Source organism: Aulonocara stuartgranti (genome assembly GCF_965226115.1).
Source record: "Aulonocara stuartgranti genome assembly, chromosome: 14".
Lineage (NCBI taxonomy): Eukaryota > Metazoa > Chordata > Actinopteri > Cichliformes > Cichlidae > Aulonocara > Aulonocara stuartgranti.
Window position 1 is genome coordinate 19,225,794 of NC_138950.1, and position 21,248 is coordinate 19,247,041.

The window sequence follows — 21,248 nt, forward strand, 5'->3', positions numbered from 1 at the left end:
TAGCTATGACTTCCTCCCTTACACAGCGGATCTGAAATGTCTGGGATTCGCTCACTAGTGGTTGAAATAATGACAAGAGCAAAGGTGCCAGAATTGTTGAAGGGGGGTGAGTAGAAGCAAACAAATGATTTGAAATGGCTGCTGTTGTCCAGTACTACTGAGCCTCTGCTGATGGGTTCAGTAACTTCCTTTGTGCTCACTCTGTCTTGAGTTATTTGGCAAGGTCACTCTTGCCAGCTGAAAATCAATAAAAGCATCATATTTTTGGAGAATTTGGAGGACATCAACAGTGTTGGTAACGGTGCTAGTTTTTCCGTTTATAGATCTCCACTATATAGATACATTTATAAAAGCTATGTCAGAAAATGGACTATAAATAGCTGATGGTGAGGCTTGAACACTATTTTGAGAACTTTTCTTGTATTTCTCTTAGTGCCATTTTTAGGATTTTCCACAACCAACAAATTCAAGACACACATTATTTATTAATAGTAGCCATAATAAATAAATGAATCATACTTTGGTTTAATACAGGACAAAAGAAGAAGAAATGACGTGGCATGTAGTGTGTGAGGAAGGCAGGCAGGACTGAGGACCTAAAATGCACACTCTCAGCCAAAAGTAAATTTAAAAAGCAGCTCTATTGCTGGACTATGGAATTACAAAAGGAAACTGAGAGGCACATGAAATCTAAACAAACAGGTGGAACACACAGCCGGAGAATGAGGGAGATCGCAGACGTAAATACGCATGAGGGCAAATGAGGGAACAAACCACAGGAGGGAACACAGCTGAACAGAATCCAAACTAAGGAGACAGAGAAAGCACAGCTGAACATGGAACAAACAGGACAAGAGACTGTCAAACTAAAACGGGAAGCAGAGACACACACACACACACACACACACACAAAACCCACGGATAAGAGCGAGGAACGAGAGAGAGCGAGAGAGACACACACATGACTGGAGAAACAGACAACCAGGCAACATGAAGACAGAACTGACTTAACTGGGGGAATGCTGAGGGAAGGACACAGAGACGAGACAAAGACAACCTAAACTAGAAACACTAAATAAACTCGTGAGCAAACTAAACTAGGAAATATAAGATACACATGAACATAATAATGAATAAATAAGACTCCAAAACACCAAAAAAACAAAACACTAGGTCAATGACCCAGGTACTCTAACATGACAGGTCTAAAATAGTATCTACAGAAGCTGAGCAGGATCCAAGTCATGTCCTTAAGAAATAGGAAAAAAAAAAACTCCAACTAAGACCTTAAACAGGACCTGAAAGATACATCTGAAAGATTCAGCTCATCAGTTTGCTCTTCACCAAAGCCTCATCAAAAAAGGCCGAGCTGGAAGAGTGGCTGTGTTGAAGCCATTCCTACCCATATGGAAAAGAAATAGTAAAAACTTATATGTGATTACTCATGAAAGTGGCCACTTTCTCATTACTTTCATACATTGTTTTAGTAAGTATACAAAACATACAAGTTTCATTATATAATTTTTTAAGGGATCTTATATCTGTTTTCACTCTTATATGCTTTTCATACAAGTTTCACACAAGACAGATACAAACTTTATAAGATTTATATATATCTTTTCCATATGGAAAGGGAAATTGAGAAGATATTATTCAAAATATAACATTTTATATACAACATTTTGGTTCAAATGAACTTCAATTCAGGTACAATTAGGGGAGAGGTAAAACAGGATCAAGGCTCGGTCATGGCTTGGAGCTGCATTTCAGACAGTGGTGTTGGAGATCATCAGTCTTTGATAAACCATGAAATAGAATTTGGAAAGCATCGGGTGAGAAACAACATTTATTTTTGACATGACAATGATCTCAAACACACTGCCAATGCAGTAAAAGCAAACCTGGGGAATTATCAGTCATGGATTGGCCTCCCCAACTCCAAACCTTGTCATTGCTGAAGCAGTGTGGGATCATCTTGACAAAGAAAAAAAGGCAGCCAACAGCCAAAGAAGAGCTTTGAAAGTCCCTCAAAAAGCCTGGAGAACTATTCCTGAAAACAACTTAAAGATATTACAGGAAAGCTTCCCTAAGAGAGTTTTGGCTGTGTTGAAGAATAAAGGTGGTCATACAAAATATAGACTTTCAAACTCATTAGAATTGTATAAACTCATCCCGACAAGGGGTTGCTCAAGGCATGAATTCATGCATTCAGTAGTTTAAGAGTTCTTGACCTTCTTCAACAAAGACACATTCAAAACAACTGATTTCGCAAAACAACTGATTTCTTTGAATCATTCTGTAGGTGTAGGCTTTTTCAATTTTAGGAGTACACTCTAGACATATACATGCACGTATTAAGGCAGAAAGCCTAGGAATGGAATACCTAATACATAATATTATTTTTATTATTAAATGAACATCCCAGATTGAATCAAATCATGTAGATATCATTTGTTACCATACGGGATCCTTCTTCTTACTGGGTTCACACAGTGTAGTGTCTTTGCAGCGAACTGGCCGTGAAGGCCTGATTCACATAGTCTCCTCTGAACTGAGATGTGTCTTCTATGTGAACTCTGGGACGCATTAATGTGGGATCTAATCTGAGGTGCTGTTAATTGGCAATTTCTGTGGCTGCTAACTCTAAAAGAACTTCACCTCTGCAGCATTAGAGGAGAAGTTGTTGGTCTGGCTTCCCTGGGAGAGCTCATTTGAGATCCAGCTTACAGACTGATTGACAATCACATGATAAATTAGTCATGGGCTTGTTTCCATTTACAAATTTGAGCAGTTCCATTATTTTGATTATAATTAGCTGTATGCCAACAGTACTTTGGCACAACACAGCTGATCATCTAAAAGACATTAAGAAGGGAATTACACCAAGTGCGACAAAGCACACATGAAGCTGGTGAAAATTTTGCCAAGCTCTCATCAAGGCTCTCATCAAGGAACTAAAAATATGAGCATATATATATTTTTTTTGATCAAAATGTTTCCTTTCCAGTTAATCTCCTTGTGCAGGTCTACTTCACTTCTATCACACCTCTTCTGTAAAATAAGGTGGGTGGAGAAGAGTTGTTTATGAACTTTTTATTATCCATCCATCCATCTCCTCAGCCACCTCCTCCAGGGGGCATTTTAATCTGATGCCTAAACCTCCTCAGCCAGCTCCTTCAGATGTGGAGGAGCAGTGACTCTACTTTGAGTCCCTCCTAGATGACTGAATTTCTCACCTTCACCTGCAAGGGAGAGGCCAGCCACGCTTCAGAGAAAACTCATTTCTGCCACTCGTATCTGCAGTCTCATTCTTTTAGTCACTACCCGAAGCTAATGGCTGTAGGTGAGGGTAGGCACTGCTAGATCGACCGCTAAATGAACACCTTTGCTTTTACCCTCACCTCTCTTTACAACAACGGACTGGTACAGTGTCCACATCACTGCAGACATGGCCCCAATCCGTCCGTCAGTCTTCCACTCCGCTCTCGCCTCACTTGCGAATAACATCCAGACATGCTTAAACTCCTCCACTTGGGGCAGCAACTCATCCCTGACCCGGGGAGGGAATGCCACCCTTTTCCAGCTGAGAAACATGCCCTCAGAATTGGAGGTGCTAATTGTCTTTCCCACTGCTTCACACTCGGCTGGAGGTCACCACCTTATAAAGGAACTTTTTTATGGCGCTTCATAAAACCCATATTTCATTTCATCATTAGTATGTTTTGGGTAGAGTTCTAATATCTAGATTTAAAGTTACATGTCTTATAAGCATCTTATTTATGCGTGTTTTAATGTTAGTCTCTGACCTTATCTTTGAATTTGGTAGCACGAATGCTAAATTTAAAATGACCTGAGTCATTTAAAATCTGTGTGGATAAACTGCAGATTCAATGAAGACAGAGGCTGTAATATAGCACCTCTACGCAGACACAGCTGTCAGACTTTTTGTTATTTTTGTTGTGTTAACTTTAATTTGAGCCTAAATATGAGCTGAATTATAGTCAACGAATTTACATCGAGCCCTAAGCATTGCAAAGGTATAACAAAAGCATTTAATCATTGCTAATGAAAGGTTTGATGTTTTTAAGTGCATGCTGTTTGATATGTTATTATTCTCATTCAAATCTTTATGCTCCTTTTCAGTCACAAACACACACACAGGTAGCAGCTGTAACATTTCAGCATATAAGAGAATTGCTGCTGCTACTGCATTTCACCTGCATTATAAGCCGTCTTAGTTTTCTTTTCTGACAGGCTGGATAGCTATTGTTCCCCTCTGTTGTTTTCTCCACTGTGACATCAGGTAATGGCTTTGCAAGTGCAAGTGGCTCCCTGGGTAAACAAAACAGGCCCTGAAATATGTCGAGGTGAAATCCTAGAGGTATGTGATGTTTGCTTTAGTCGTAGTCCTCTGTTGGATGCGTTACTTGTTTTTGTATTTAGTCAGGTGTACTTTGTAGTGAGGACACCGGCTGTGATGAAATATTTGGTTTCAAGGGATCTAGGTGTCTGCCCATTTGTTTGTCTGTGTAGATCCAGGCATGGCCAGCTATGTATATGTACTTATATGTGAACTACACATCTTATTTTACTTAAATGTAAACTGCAACTGTTTTCTTCCAAGTAAAATGTATTTTATGGATCAGTTATACTAGAAATAAAACAAAATTAGCACAGAAACGTCCTTGCGACTAGGATAAATCAATGATTTCACTCAATTTTTTGCATCTAACACTTTCAAGTTGTTGTGATGGCCGACTGGTTGCTTGCAACACCCTCAACCAATCGCACAGGTTGCCTGATCTTAAAACAATCATGTTGCAGCTCACAACGACTGGAATCACTCTCAGTGGTGAAGGTTTGAATGTTAAAAACAAGTTTTGATGGGCATTTCTGTATGTGTAGACAGCAACAGATTTGTCATTTTTGCCACAACAATTTGCATTACCATATTATCATAAACAGATTGCATGTAATTGCCAATCTGACCCCATTCAGTTGCAAATTAAGAGCTGATTGAAAGCAGAATGTCTCCATCTTATTGCCGTTTTAACGCTGTGTTGATGCAGCAAACTTGTGAGCAGTCACAGACCAGGTCCCTGTCTTCGAAGCAGTCATTTCAAAGTCAGCAAGCTGGCGAGTTGACTGCACAATAATTTTGGTCTTGCTACATTCTCCAAACACTGTTTTCCTCTTGAATGTTCATTATGCAGAAAGGCTGTATGCCATCTCTACTTTCCCCCAGTCAGCGTGCACTTATTTCTAATTAGCCTTCATTTGTTCATTAAAGAAAGCCCAGTTGCAATTGTGCTGGTAAAACATCGACCCAAAGAAATCCAGTGTGTTTTTTAATTATCACTAATTAAAAAAGAAACTGATAGAGGATACCCAATTTATTCCAGTTTATATCCAAGAAAATTAAGTTAGGTTTACAGTCAAATACAACTATCAAGAAATAATCAGACTGAATGAAAGCAGGATCAAAGTGAAAATCCTGTATGGGACTGGCTCATGATGCCATAACTTTTAATCTCATGATGGCAGCCAGTTTCCCTGTCTTGTAATGGAAAATAATTTGACTTTCAATGTGAGTGCAGTACTGGTGCAGTCTACAGTTCAATCCTGTTCCCGTGGCAGCAAATTGGATGGTATCCAATGTTATAGATATTAATGGGCACTTTAAGTACAGAGAGAGCACAATGACACAGTGGGAGAGAGGTGGGTGTAAGAAGGAGCCAAGTGTGAGAGACAAGAGTTTTCTGAATACAGTATCTGAACGTTGAAACTGAAACAATTTAAGATCTCCACATAAACAGGGAAGAAGACGTCTAATGGACTTGTTTTATATGCGATTATAAAATCAATACTTGCCATTTGATATGCATGTATTACCCTTCAGCTAGCACACTATCAGTAATACATTAACTAACTCAGTATCCTTACTGGTGAAGTGCAAGGGCAAAGATAATAGTTACTTTTAACTAAATGATATTCTGTAAGTTCTAGCCCTGTGCTCTCGTCTCACATGTACAGTGTAGGGTCATGTGGACATGTTTAAATTGCACACCCACGTACACTGACACTGATGATGAAACCCAACACAAGCTATAACAGGACAGTCTTTAATTTCAGAGTATTGAATTGAAGAAATTATATCAGCACACGTATCTGTTTCTTTCGATTTCTGTGCTTTAGGGTCGTTACCTTACACTATAAAGCACATTGAGGCAACTGTTGCTGTTATTTGGAGCTATAGAAATCAGATTGAATTGACCTGAATTGAATGATCAGTTACAAATAATGTAACCTCATTGAAACTGTCAAAGATTATAAATAGAACAGCTTCTCCTGCTCAAAATTCTGCACAAATTGAATAAATAAATGTGGTCCACTGGAGACGTAGCTGTTCATCAAGCTCTTGTGGGTTAGAAAATGCAGACAATGGATTGATGGGGTGATCTGGGGCATGTCGCTATTTAAAGGGAATAGACTACAGGATGCAGTTTTGTTCAAACGCAGCAAAAGAAATTTACATTCTTATACAGTAATGGCAGCCAGCCTTGATGAACCCGTTTTAGTTATGGCATCCATCTACTTGATGTCAGGCAAATGCAGGAAAATGAAACATTGGGCATTTCAAACAACAGAAATTTTTCAGGAGAGTGAGACTATTTATCACATATAATGTGATGGAGTGGCTGTGAAAGTCTTGGAGAGGTGGAGATTCCAATGAATTTCATTTGTGGGGCAGTCAGCAGAACGCCTCTACATCCGAGGCTGAAAAACTTCAGATTCTACAGACTGTTTTTAAATTTCAAACAGGATGAAAAAGGCAGCGCGCCATTATCTCGTTCAGCGCAATTATTGCGGTGGATTCGCTCTGGGAAGATTTGTTTTTATCATGTTTATTCAAATGCTTATGTAAATCTTTTTGAGGGGGGGGGGGGGGTTAAAGCATACAGGTTGTTCTTTTTTCCTGCATGTGTTTTGACACATTTCTTGGATTATGAAAGTTTGCAAACGAGTAAAAACATTGAAAAATGCTATCTAATGAACACAGCTTTGGATGTTTACCATTTGGATTTATTTGATGGGATGTAAAATAGGAATTATGGATGCTTTTCATTGTATAAAAGGTAAACATAGTACAGGCTAATGCAATTAAAACTGATAGAAATTGAGCAAAATGTACTACATATGAAAATGTAAGGTTCATATAACAAAGAGCATATAAAATACACAAGGCTTTGGTCAGTTTGATGATTTTAAGAAATGTTAAAAAGTACGAATGAGACAGAAGAGATCTGTGTGTTTCAGCATTGTTATCATTTTCATTATTCTGGGCAGTATGTTAAATAAGTGTGAGATAATAGTCTGTTAAATAGGAGAGATGATGACGTTCCAGTCACTGGGTTTGATCTCTTTTTTTATCAGCTCTTGGAATTTTAAGATGGACTGGCCTTGGCCTCACCCCACTTGGCAGTCTCATCTTTTCCCTCTTTCTCCCAAACACACACACACACACACACACACACACACACACACACACACACACACACACACACACACACACACACACACACGCTCTGGGTGAAGCTGACCATTACAACAATGTTAGCGCTGTCTGTCTCGCCCTGCTTTGATAATTAGAAATCGGACCATGTTCCTCTCGTTCACAAATTCCCCACTCTGCCATTGTTGCTTGGGGCCACCGCGCTGTTTGGATGAAGGCTGATTAAATTCAAGTCACTGAGTAGTCGCAACGGCTGTAACAGAGGGAAGGAAAGAACAGCAGAGGAGCCACAGGAGGGGGTGTTGCTGGGAGAACAGGCTCGGAGTGTGATAGCTGTCTCTCCCTGGGTGTCATCCCCTTTAATCGCTAAAGTAGAGCGGTAAAGAAGCTAACATGGCTTTTCTCAACCAGCTGAGAAACTACTCGATTCATGATTTGTGGATCTGATTTTATGCGGTTTTAGAGCATATAAGGAAACCATTCCTGCTTGACCATTTCTGAGCAATGCCTTCAGGCTCTGTACTGGGTGTCTGTCCCATGCCATGTGTTATAGTAAGAGCAGGTGTTTTGATGTCCTGCTGTATTGAGGTCCAAGCAACAGCTGCTGCCGTGGCGGGAACGAAAGGGGCCGCTGGCACATAAAGTAGGAAAAAACATGGCCTCTTGTCAAAGACTACACATGTATAATAAACTGGACAAATATCAGAGTTAAATTTGATTTTCACAGTGATCCTCCAAGAAGGGTTTCTAATAGAAAAATGTTGGTCGGATCTACAGGTGCGATATTTTTTGCTTTTACAACCCACAGAGCTTTACAATGATTACTTTCTAGTGTAAATCGTGACTTTTTTCATGTTTACTGTCCATCAAATTCCTTAAAATTGCATTTATTTGCAAGCAATGTGCATTACAGTGAGTTTGTATCTGTAACTATGTATGTGTATAAATGCATATGTGGGTAAGCACATGCATCTGTATTTATATTCTTAAATTATATCCTTTTAATACACACCTGCATATTGTTTGTTTGTTTGGTGACTCTTTGGCAGTTCAGGTTATTTGTTAGCATGCAGCAGCTTCCAGGGTTGGAAATCTAAGCCAGTGCGGTTATGTCAAAACTTCCACGGCTTCCAATGGCCACTTGAGGCTGACTCTAAAAGAGAGTAAATCCCAACAGACTCACAACTTTACCAACGGCATTAACATGTTTATAGTCTGGCTAAAAAACCCTGTTTTGCTCTCTGTGGGGTGAATTATTTATAACTATTTTGGATTTTGATGTTGCATAAAGTTAGAGGCAACTTTAATTGACAGGTTTTTCCGACTACCGATTCCTTTGGAATCATCATTATGTGGCAGTGAGTATATTTAGCACAGTGAAGCTGGGAGGCAGAAGGAGAACTTTTTTCAGGGCCTGTGCAGGCAGTATAAAACATGGGCATAACTGCCGTGAATTCATGCAGTGACTTGTGTTTTCACAAGTGTTTTCACCACTTCCATCTTGGTTTCTAAAAATCAAATGTGACAATAGTGGGCCATGTGTGTCTTTGAAACTGCCTTAAAATCGTATCGATTCATACTGTATGTGACAGTACTGGTTCTGCGACCCAATATTTGTGTTTCATACTCACAGTTACAGTAATTGTTTGATTATTTTTGTTGTTTTCTTTAGTTCTTAGGCTGTGTTTAGTTCTTGTTCCCATGTCTACTTTATGCTTTTCCTGTAACCCATATTTCATGTCTAGTCACCCTTGTTGCTATGTTCCCTATGTCTCCCTAGTTACTGTGTTACTCTTGTGTGTCCTGAGTCTGAGTTTCGGTCTGTGTTTCCTGTTTTATTTTGATAGTCCCTGTCCTGTGTGCAGCATGACTGATTTTGCTTCCCTTGTCTCGTTAGGTCTGATTTGTCCCAGCTGTGTTACCACCTGTTCCCCATTCCTTTGTCTTGCTTGTGTGTTTAAGTTCTCTGTTAGTTGTTGTTAAATATAGCTGCCTCCTTTAGTTCACGTTTTCCGTGAGTCCTGCTTTTAGGTCCTACATCCTGCACCGCAAAACATGACACTGTACTTATTTCTTTGAATAGGTGGTTGATTATTCTCTAGTGTAAGGTCACAAATTTCACACAAATCCAGTCAGTGGATTGGGAAATTATTGACTCCGTCTGTGGAGAAAATTGGTCGACCAGCCGATGTAGTACTATAGCTTCTCCTAGAGCCTTGCCGGTAGCATGGCTAAAACCTGAAATCTGACAGCAGACAGTAGACGGCGGGAGCCAGTGGCCTCAGAAAACAGCTTGTTCTCATAGCCCTGTGCATGCCACGAGGAAAGACGAGCATAGGGAGAAGAAAGTGGATCAGCTGCCTATGAAGGTAAAAATCACTGTGTGTCCTGAGGTGAGATCACTGCAGCTCAGTGTGCACCTGATCTGATTGAGGCCTTAGATCAGCACAATCCTGCAGCGCCAGAGATGGCTGGCTTACTCGGGTAGAGGGTGATTGATGAAGACAACAACCTCATCCAACTTTGGCAAGCAAATGAAAGGCATATTCATCTCATGTCAGAACACTCAGAAAAAGATATACATACAAGCCACCGGCGTGGGATTGGAAAGCTTATTTTACACAGATTTTAATGTTCTCCTTTTGCTTGCTTTCCCTCTGTAGTCTGACAAGAAAAAATAGAACTGGAACAAGCTGCTAAATGAACATTTTCCTAAACTAATGTTTTCTTATCATTTTTCTTCTAATTAACAGGTTCACATTGTGGGAAGATAGAAGAGATCAAATGTTTGAAAAACATGCTCTAATTTTGTCCTACACTATCAACATGAAGTTAGCAAAACTCTCACTTATGTGATTATTTTTTAGTTACCACCCCCTGCTCCAGTTATAACACGGCCTGCCTGTATTTTGTATTCTGTGAACACTGGTTATGCGCATCTGTTATCAGCTGCTCATCAAATTCATCATTCATGCTTGGTACCGTGTTATTGATCTTATTCCATCAGTCTTTGTCAGTAGTCTGCTTGACGGTGGATATTAAACACAGCTACTACATTTTCAGTTGAATCAGTGGTGTGCTGCTAAGAGACGTTGGGAAGTGCTTTTCAAGTAAAATGAAACATTCATTAAATCTGTGTTGTGTTTTATCTGCTACTCCAACTCTAATTTCCTGGTCCAAACTTGTTTTATTTTTCTTTTTGTAGTTCAGGTGCATAAAAAGAAAGAAAGAAAGAAAGAAAGAAAGAAGGATTAGGTACAAGTGGATAAAATGGTAAATGAAGATTTTTGTTTATTTTTGTCAGAGGCTTTATTCCAAGTTTGAGCTGCAGATCACAAACTTCTGTTATGAATTACAATTTAATTTTCTCTGAGGTAAAACAATTACTTCCAGACAATACACAGCTGAGATTATTAAATTACTTTGAGGCTGAAGGAGGATGGGAGTCATGAAAGTGTGGGTGGGATAGAAAGAGATGTGAGAAGATTAATTTAGCAGCCCGGGCAGGGAACCAGAGGCGACGTCAGAAAAAGAGAAGAATCCAGTTAGGTCGGACGAATAAGACAGCAACACGGCCAGGATGTCAGCAGGTCCTGCTCTGTTTGAGCCCCTGATTTTGTTTGTGAACTGTAATGTCTTCACCTCTAATCTCATACACAAGGTTTTCTTTCCTGTCACATCTCTGAGAGCTTGTTTAAAAAAAAAAAAAGCTAAGCTACTTACTTACACAAGTAATTTCAGTCTTACTTGTGTAAAGATTTTCCCCTTAATAAATAAACTTCCGTATTTACTTGGATTATCTACATCTAATATTAAATTTGTTTGATGAGCTGAAACATGTAAGTGTGGCACATGCAAATAAATCAGTAAGTAAATGAATGAATAAAAAAGGGGGTAAATGCTTTTTCTCAGCTCTTTAGGTTTCTGACCATATGGGGAAATTCATTCTTAATCACGCTTACTAAACGTAAGCTGAAAGAACAATAATTGCTCTAGACTGATTTTTGATCAATGAACAAGAATGCTCATGGCGATTAAGAATTCAGGAAGCGGTGATGGACTTCCTTTATTTTCCCTTTATCCAAATACAAAGGAAACACATTTGCATATCGTTAGCTTCATAGCATAAGTGCCTAAGTCATTGACTTAGTCAAATGACTTAGGCACTTATGCTATGAAGCTAACGATATGTTATTTAATCTTTTTAATAGAGAATGGAAATCCTTAAACAGCCATCATCTAAGCACACTCTGTGGCATGAATACAAATGTTAGGTATCACGATCGCAAAAGGGGAAAAAAACCAAAGAAAATTTGTTATAGTGACACAAATGGATGTTTCATGTGAAACAGACATGCATCTAAATGTATAGCATGCATTAGTGTGATAAGCAATGGGACAACTGTCTCACGGGTGAGTTTGTTAATGCAGGATGTGATCAGAGTGTCTCTGCAAGAACAGTCTGTGCACGTTTACATAAAAAGGGATAATAACGTAGGGCTTCATTGCGTAAAGTCCTCATTACAAAAACGAACACACATATGAAAGTTCCCATGTGCAAAACAGTGACTCTGGGATATAGTGTGGAGAAAATTCAAACGGTCAAGTCATCCTTCATCATGCTTCCTGCAGTTGGGTGAGTGCATGTGTGGGATACAGCAGGAGAACAGCCTGGATGCCTGAAACCTTACAGGTTATGGATCTGGTGGCTCTCTAATGCCCAAATTCACTTACTTAGCAGTCGGGGAATTTAGGCTCTTGCAGAGGGATGGTGATGCATTGCTCTACAGAAAAGTGTTGGGCTGAGCTTTTACCACAAAACAAAAGGATAGCATCATTGCAAAACTGAATGCAGCATAATAATCACTTTTTCTCGATTATCTTATTTTTGGAATCATTGCAAGCCGAAATCATAATTGAAAATAAAATGTGATTAATCAGCCTGCTCTGCACAGCATTATTTGTTCTTTTTCCTTTATTGTCTTCCTAAATATAACTTTGTTTATCCAAATTTGTTTCCTCCCTCATGGCTTCTAAACCAGAGTTATAATAACCTGTATGCACTTGTCATATCTCAGCTACTTTCCATTAAATCAAAGACATCAAGGTCACACTGGGATGAAAACTGCCAACTGCCGAAAGTGCGAAACGTTACTTAATTGATCCAAGGCATGGATATAAGATCATCAGAAGAGACAAACAACTGATTATGCATAACAGCTGTTAAAAACACATTTTTATTACCAAACTTCATCAACACGATTGATTTTTAGCGTAGATTAGGCCAGACAGTCTAAGCCTGAAGGTTGAAATAATAATTAAAATGATGGTTCTTCGTGTTAAGACAATTTTACCAAAAAAGATGAGGCTTATGAAAATTTACTGAAACACAATGAACAGAGGAAATATTACACCCTGAAGCCTCAATGATATTGTCTCCATTGATTGCAATATTCGAGAGAAATTGAGCAAATATTTGATTTAACTCTTTAAATACCAGCTTGTTTTCAGTTTTGATGAAATGCAAATGATCTGTCTTAGGTTTATAGCTCGTCACTCTAAACAGCCCAAAGAAGCACATAGTTGACATCGGCGACTCATATGTGATGACTTATCTAGCAGACATAATATCAAATTCATATTACAAGTTTTTTGCTCTTTAGAACTTGAGCTGTCACATCTCCACAAGTCTCACACGCATTTGTGATTGTGTTGATTTAATTTACAACCCAAGCCAACGCAAGGACCCTTTTTATTTATTTATTTTTTACATTAGAACTCTTTATGCATTAATAAATTAAACTCAGAATGCACTGCGGCCACTGGCCTACACTAGCATGTCTCTCTCAAGGCCCTTTCTCAATGTCAGCTAGTCTTCATGCTCAAGCATCTCATCAAACAGTCATTACTGTGTGTTGTCTGTGTGGCTGTGATAGGCAAGCAGGTTGAGAAGGAAACTGAAAAACAAAGCTGGAATCACCCGGAGACTTGAATAACAGATAGACTTGGATCAATAGAAGGGATGGATACTTTATGAAGCGCTTAGGGCAAGCAGCTCATAATGATCACAGGAGTGTGTAAATTAGCTTATGGCACACAACGACACTAATGAATCATTGCTTATAAGAAGGGAGATGAGACCGGGAGCAGGAGAAGACACGATAATGAAATACATTCTCTGTGGCAATTGAAATGAACTGAAATAGTTTTATCATTGGTGCATGTTTAACTATGCAATATTTTCTCAATATTAAAAATATAATATATATATCCAATATCTAATTAGCAAAATGTCAAAGAAAACATGGGAAAACTATTTGTTTCATGTGCATTTAAAGAAAACATGCATATATATATTTGAATAGAAGCAGCATGGTGATGCGGTGGTGGTCCAACAGCGAGAAAGCCATAGATGGTCGTCTGTATAGGTTATACCCAACCTCTTACCCTGTTTCCATTGGATATTGGGTGGATATCTTAACCGACTGAGCAGAGCTTTAGATGGCGCTGTGAGATACTTTGGTGTTCCTGTTGAGAATCCTGTTTGTGATGGGTGATGTGTGGAAGTACACAACATCCTGAATAACTTATGATGCACGTAAGATGCTGAGAACTTCTTGTACCGGAACAATCTTTGGGATTTATTTAGCAAATTGAAGTGTTGAGAAGTACGACATATTATGTTGTTGTCAACAGTGTGATTGCACTGGACAGTTAAAACTCAGTCAAGGTAGGCTAACGTCACATAATGCGAGCTAACATGACATATTGATAGGAGAAACACTATCTGTCATGTCTTTCAGAAAACAGGACGTTTTATGTGTCTGAACAGATACGGGTCATTTTTTGGTTTGTGACAGCAAGATTAGTTTTGTGCGGTGGTCATAACTCAAATGTCTGTGTTCTTGTCTCGGTGATGGATTTACAGGCAGAATTTGAATCATGTTGAAAAATGTAGTTAACTTTTTTTTTTTCTTACAATTGTTGAAACATTTCTTGCCTGCTGCATTGTTATCAACAGGATTTTCTGACAGAACATTTTCTTCCCGAGTTAGTCCTGTACTCCTGCTTTTCCTGGAAGTTGGTAAATTATGCATATACCTGTATAGCCTCAGGGAAATATATTGTACTCCAGGCCATTCATTATTATAAATGAACATGCACAACTGTAGCATTCACGAACAGCTGGTGTCCTCGGGTAGGCTTAAACCCAACGTGATTCATCACCATGTTGCTTTCGTAATTCTATCTGCCTTGAAGCAAGATGCAGGGACACACATGTAGTGTGGATGCCCGCCTCTGCTGGCTGCCTGGATCAAATAAGCCTCTCTGAAATCCTTCCCTGCTGGCAGGACAGTGCACTTCAGGCCTACCTCATCAGTTTCCTAAATGTCCATAGCATTGCATCAGTTAGAGCTTTGTGAGAAAGCTCCTAAGCTCCTCTTTGACACTGTCATATCTGGATGTCTTTTTGAGGGTTCCCCATTGACTGGTACCTCTCCGTGGGCTCTGTTACTCAATCTGTTTTAGTATTTTTTTTTCTACCTTGAAAGTTCAGCATCAATATTGTCTTCTTAAGTCTCAGCCTGGGGTGACGATGCACAAATGGGGCACCACTGCTGGCCACGAGAAAGCGAGTGAGAGGGAAACAGTGGGAGAAAGCGTGTGTGCAACTGCCCATTGGTGTGTCTAGTGCAGAACTGATTTAAGGCCGCAGGCCACAGGAAGGAGGCTGCTCTACACTCAGGGCACGTCCCTGAAACCAGCAGCAGAGGAAGCACTATTGCCATTCAGCAGCATCGACTGCAGACGCCTAAATGAGTCTGTTCTGTCCTGCAAAGCCCAACGTGGCAGTTCGCCACTTGCTCAACTTCTCCAGCTCCCCTCCCTGCTCCTGCTGCTTCATCTTTCCTTTTTCTTTCAGTCACACACCTTTACACTTTTACCATCTCTCCCAGTCATTCATCTTTTAGTCACCACTTTTTTTAAACATTCACAGTCCATCCAGTAACTATGCTCTGATCTGTTAACACCATTTTATTGCAAAGTCCAAACTAGAAATGCCAAGATCAGATGATGACCAGAGTCACAAGGTCTGTAGGGTTCACAATACAGCGACCTGAGCTATCTCATATGGAAAAGATATATATATATATATATATATATATATATATATATATATATATATATATATATATATATATATATATATATAATCTTATAAAGTTTGTATCTGTCTTGTGTGAAACATATATGAAAACAGAGTGAAAAATACAAGATATAAGATCCCTTGAAAAATTATATAAATGAAACTTGTATGTTTTGGATACTTAATAAAACAATATATGAAAGTAATGAGAAAGTGGCCACTTTCATGAGGAAATCATATAAGCCTTATATGATTCACTATATGAAGTAGGCCACATCTTGCGCAAGTCTTTTATAAGTTTTTTCTATTTCTTTTCCATATGGGTATGGTGTTCGTTTACCGCTCTCTGTTGGCAGTAAACACATGAATGCCTTCGTCGAGGACATCCTGACGAGGATTCAGGACCTGCTGGAGCTCACTCCACCTGTGAGTGGAACACAGAAGCCATCTATGTCCACTGTGAGCGACCATCTTTGAACAGAGGCGGTGGTTTACGACACCAACTGTCTGCCATCTATAATCCAGTTTTGAGTTCCCTCCCCAGACGCCTTAACGCCCACTCACATCCTGGGCTATCTGACCTCAGGAATTTGCATGATAAGGTGGGGCCAGGTTTCACAATGAACTCACCCGATACCCTGGCTGATTGGGACCCACACCCGCTTTCACACCTTGGCTCATGTGATTAGGTAGAGGATCATCAGGGGTTCTTTGTCCCTTTTAGGGGGAAACTCCCACTAGGTTTAAATCTGGGACTCCCCACCATTTGACCTTAGAACTGAAGAAGCTTCTCGGATGAGAGGTGAAACGTCTTCAAGCAACTTAAAGAAGTCCAGACGCTTTTCTTTGCAAACTCCTTTGACATGGGTATGACTGCTACATAAAACTACCAGGGTGACAAAGCTCCAAAGGAGCTTCCTAAGCATGCTGTGTTTGCGTTGCTCTTTAAAGCTTCTTTAAATTCATGCATGTGTGTCATTCTCATTATCACACACATTTATTTAGAAGGACATGTCTATTTACCTCTTCTGGCTGAAGAAGGTGTTAGCCATTAAACTTCTATACACCTCACATAGCATGACTGTGATTTGACTGTGTAAGGCCCAGTCGGTCATAATATCTTCCACTTATTGGCCAAGTTACAAAAAGGCACAGGCCAAAAAAATGTATCAGTTCAAGTGTATCCTGCTAGAATGAACATGGTAGCATACCTAATCACCAGTAGACTAACCCAGTTTCTTTTACACCAGACATCCTCAGTGTCTGTCACCCAGTTTCCACAGTTTCTGCCTTTAGCAGATGCAGTTGTGAAAACACATAGCTCTTACTGAAATTTGTCACCGAAAATGTTGACAAAAACGTTCTGGCCGCTAGATTAATAAACAATGGAAGGATTACGGCTTTGTTTTGATTAAATCTGTTTGCCTGCCTGAATCGGGCCATATTTAGCACACAGTAACGTGTGGGTTGTTAGCTAAAACGGTGAGGATTTGTTTCTTCATGCCTGCATATTTATGGTATCGCTGCGTAGAACTTTTCACCTAATGTCCCTTTGCCACCTGGGGGTTGATGGAAGTGGAGTGGGATGGGTTAGTATCGGGGACGGTGTGATGACAGCTCGTGAATTCTAAAAGCATTATCTATCCCCGGCAGCCAGCCTGAGCAGCTTCCTGCCGCCTCTCATCTCTCCTGTGTGTTGCATTGAATATGGTTCTCCAATTGGGGTCATGGCACAGACCGATAGGAAGCTATATTCCTTCATAACTAGAGGCAAAGCTACAGAGTTCAGTATTAAGAACAGAGTTGGCAGATCTGACCACAAGCTGACTGGCAGACCAAGAATCTCAAAGTTAGAAACATTAGAAAACAAGAAAAGTGCCTTAGGGGATGCATCATTCTCCCGATTTACTACTTTAAATTCAGTCTGTGATATATCATCCAGAGTGGTGCTCTCTAGTGGTAAACTTATGAGTGTCTGCTTCCAAATAAACTGATACCTTTATTCTGAAAGTCTTCTATCTTTGCATTTGCAGACTGAAATTTAGCTCAGCTCATTTTAAAACACCAAGAATCACTAACTAGTTGTTATGAAGCCTTGGCTTGTTTTGTTTTGTTTTTTTGCTCTTTATTGCATTACAGGAGTTTAATATGATCTTTTTTTTTCTGGTCAGAGTCAAATAACAGCTGGAACTAATACAATGTCTTATCTTGTTCTAGCTATTCTTTGGTATTTTCTTTTTCTTTTTAGGCAAAAGGCCAAAGATGGTTAATTTGCTATCAAATAAGATTGAGAGCAAATCGTCAAAGATAAAATTAGGTCACGTTGATGTTATTTGCAATGCAAAATTACACACAAGTGATTAATACAGACATTTTCTGTTGATCATCCAATCCTTCTAGCATTAAAACCAATATACATTAGTTTATAGGTTGAAGGGAAAGTTCGCACAACAAAGTGAAAATGTTTATAACATCTTAAAAAGAGTTCATTATAAGTCCAGATACAGACACTCAGAATACGTGTTCCTGTTTTGTGTCCAAACCTGCATGAGGGTGTCCTAAAATCGTTAGGTTAGAAATTTTGATCATAGTTGTTGCTGCAATGTTTTCTGCTAAAACAAATGTCAGAGTGGTGGGTCGCTTTACTGCACTGTAGTGGGTACAGTGCAGCAACTCTTAGCGGCTCTCTCGCTCATCCTTCCCTTTTTCTCCCCTTTTCCCTGATCACCTATAGGGATTGATGATCGTGCCAAAGCAAAAACAGAAAAATCCATACCTCTCTCCTGCCCTTTTCATATTGCATTGATTTCATGGTGAAATATCAATCTGCATATGTCATGTACTATTGCAATGCTCAAAACATATTCAAAGGTAAATTATCATAAAACTGCTTTTGAGGGCATTTTTTACAAGTAGAGTTTGGACAGCTTCTCATTTGTAGAGGAAGGTAAGGTTAAAAAAAAAAACTTCTGGTGACTTTGACTTACAGGCTATAAATAAAATGTATGAGTACACTTTAAATTGCACTGACGTATCCACACACCAATATAGGTACATGTTTGGGGTGCAACTACACTTGCAACTGCAGTTAGAGTGGGATAAAAGTAGCAGTTTGTTTGCTTGTTTGTTTGCATAAGATATGATGATTTTCCTAAATAGGTGGGAGAAAAATAGTGTTGATTTTGCAAAATCTATTGCAGAAACAGCACAGATGTTACTTGTAATGATAATAATATTAATAATAATAAGCGTCTCAATTAAATTCAGCCATTACTAATTTTATTATGACTGAAATAGATTTTTTTTCTTGTGGTAAAAATAAAGACCAGTCTAAAAATGAGGCTTATTTTTCAGTGCTGATAAATCACCCACTATTTGTTCTTCCACAGCTACGATATGCTTGTTTGTCATAAACCTTTACCACGGGAGTGTTGACTTGCCTTTGGCTCATTTAGGTTTGGGGTTATAGAAAGGGATGGATCGAGTAACTTTGTAACTTCCTAATTAAACAATATGCATGTTTTTTTATGATGTTCAATATGTTTCTGAACATTTTATCTGCGAGCTTTATCTACCCACTGTTTTTGCAATTACTACTTACAAATTTAGAGTTGAGAACATGCAGGAAGGCTGAAGCCTAAGGGTAATCATCTTGCTGTGCAGATGGTCCAAGATACATGAGAACAATTTCATAAGGTCTTCTCATAATGTAGCTTTGGCTCTGCAGTGGTTGTGTATATTTTAAAATACACCCTGCAGCTTGCTCATCAGGGGTGTTTTTACTACATCACAAGCATACCGCTCACAAACATTTTTCCACCAAAACAGGGTGGATTAATTCTTTTAACATACTAAATGCACGTGTCATGGTGTAGCTATTTGCACACATGTACATCTCAGGGGATTTAGTCAGATAAATATATAAAATTAAACACATGTTTTTATTTTTTAAACAAATTTACTGATGGGAAGCTCTTAGTAGTTCTGGTACTTTTTAACTTTTAAGCATTCAGAACATAGTTCTCTTTATTTCATGTTTTAATTTAGTGTATTCCACAGTCCACAGTACATGATGTGAAATATCTCCACATGATGACATTTGAGAGCAATAGCCCAGTTTATTCAATGTAGGGCAGGTCGTACAATAGAGATTTGAGTCCTCTGGGCAGTGTTTTGGTGGGAAATGGATTCTGTACCTTTGGCTTGTATACAGCAGCCTAAAGCTTTAAGGCAGATAAAAGAACAGAAATAAAAAAGGAGGAAGAGGGAGTGAAATGAGTTGGAGGGGAGAGCAGGGCGAAGGAACATTCAGCAACAATATCCTTTTTGCTGAAACTTTACATATGTCAGCACTTCAAAAGTTTTCCTATTACTATTTATCCCACATCCCCTCCAAGAGCTCCAGATATTCATTTGATCTAACCTTTTATTCTGCTCCTACTATAATACTCTAAAGCTAAATGCATAAGATGCATATATTCTTTCAAACTTTTTGCAAGTAATTAGAGACAAGTGGATTTCCGGGCCGAATGAAACATCGCTTTGAGCACAACAATTGATTCATCTTTGTAAAATAGCTTTGCCACCAGAGGACTTTCAGGACAAATCTAAGCTGGTGGAGTAGCAGTGCTCCCAGTATCTCTCTGTGTCTGTTATCATTGCACAGTAGCAGTATCTGTTATATAGTAGAGCGTTCCTACTGAGGAATGGGCAAAATATGAAATCTACAAGAGACAAACTACCAGAACCAAATTGTTTTCTATTGGCTGCATAATAGGATTTTTTGGAAGATGGGAGCACATAGGGCATTTCTAACAGTGAAGATCCAAGAGCAGAGGAAGTGAAGGTGGAAGAGTTTAAAAACCTGGGGTCAACCATCCAAAATTAACAGACAGTGCACAGGAGAGGTTGCGAAGAGGGCGCAGGTAGGGTGGAGTGGGTGGAGAGGAGTATCAGGGGTGATTTGTGACTGAAGGATAGCGGCAAGAGTGAAAGGGAAGGTTTACGAGATGGTAGCGAGACCACCTATGATGTATGGTTTGGCTGACAAAAAGAGAGGAGGCGGAGCTGGGGGTGGAGGTGGCAGAGTTTAAAGATGCTGCAGATTTCATTGGGAGTGACCAGAATGGACAAGATTAGAAATAAGTGTATCAGAGGCACAGCTCAGGTTTAGCCTTTTGGAGACAAAGTTAGAGAGGCAAGGCTGAGATTGTCTAAACATGTGCAGAGGAGGGAGAGTGGATATTTTGGATAAAGGATGTCAGATGTGGAGCTGCCAGGAAGGAGAAAAAGACGAAGACTTTGTGGCTGTAGTGAAAGAGGACATGCAAAAGGTTAGAATGATAGAGGACGATGCTAACGATAAGGTGAGATGGAAATGGATCCACTATAGTGGGCAGCCAAAAAAAGAAGTGTGCACAAAGGTCATTTGAATGCAGTACTGTCTGTCAGATTGTTTATAATTCATTTTCTTAGAACTCTGACAATCACAGTGGGCTGCTGCAAGCTCTGCTTATGACAAAGAAAATGTAGCTTTCAGCAAGTGCTCTCCATGACTTGATGTTTATGTTCACTCAAAGGAAGCAT

The 21,248-nt window shown here is 39.3% G+C and overlaps 1 protein-coding gene across 2 annotated transcripts in view; it reads left to right on the forward strand.

Moving 5' to 3' along the window:
• The window catches only part of grik4 (glutamate receptor, ionotropic, kainate 4), a 384,934-nt gene that overhangs the window by 85,889 nt on the left and 277,797 nt on the right, over window positions 1–21,248 (forward strand). The window lies entirely within an intron of this gene.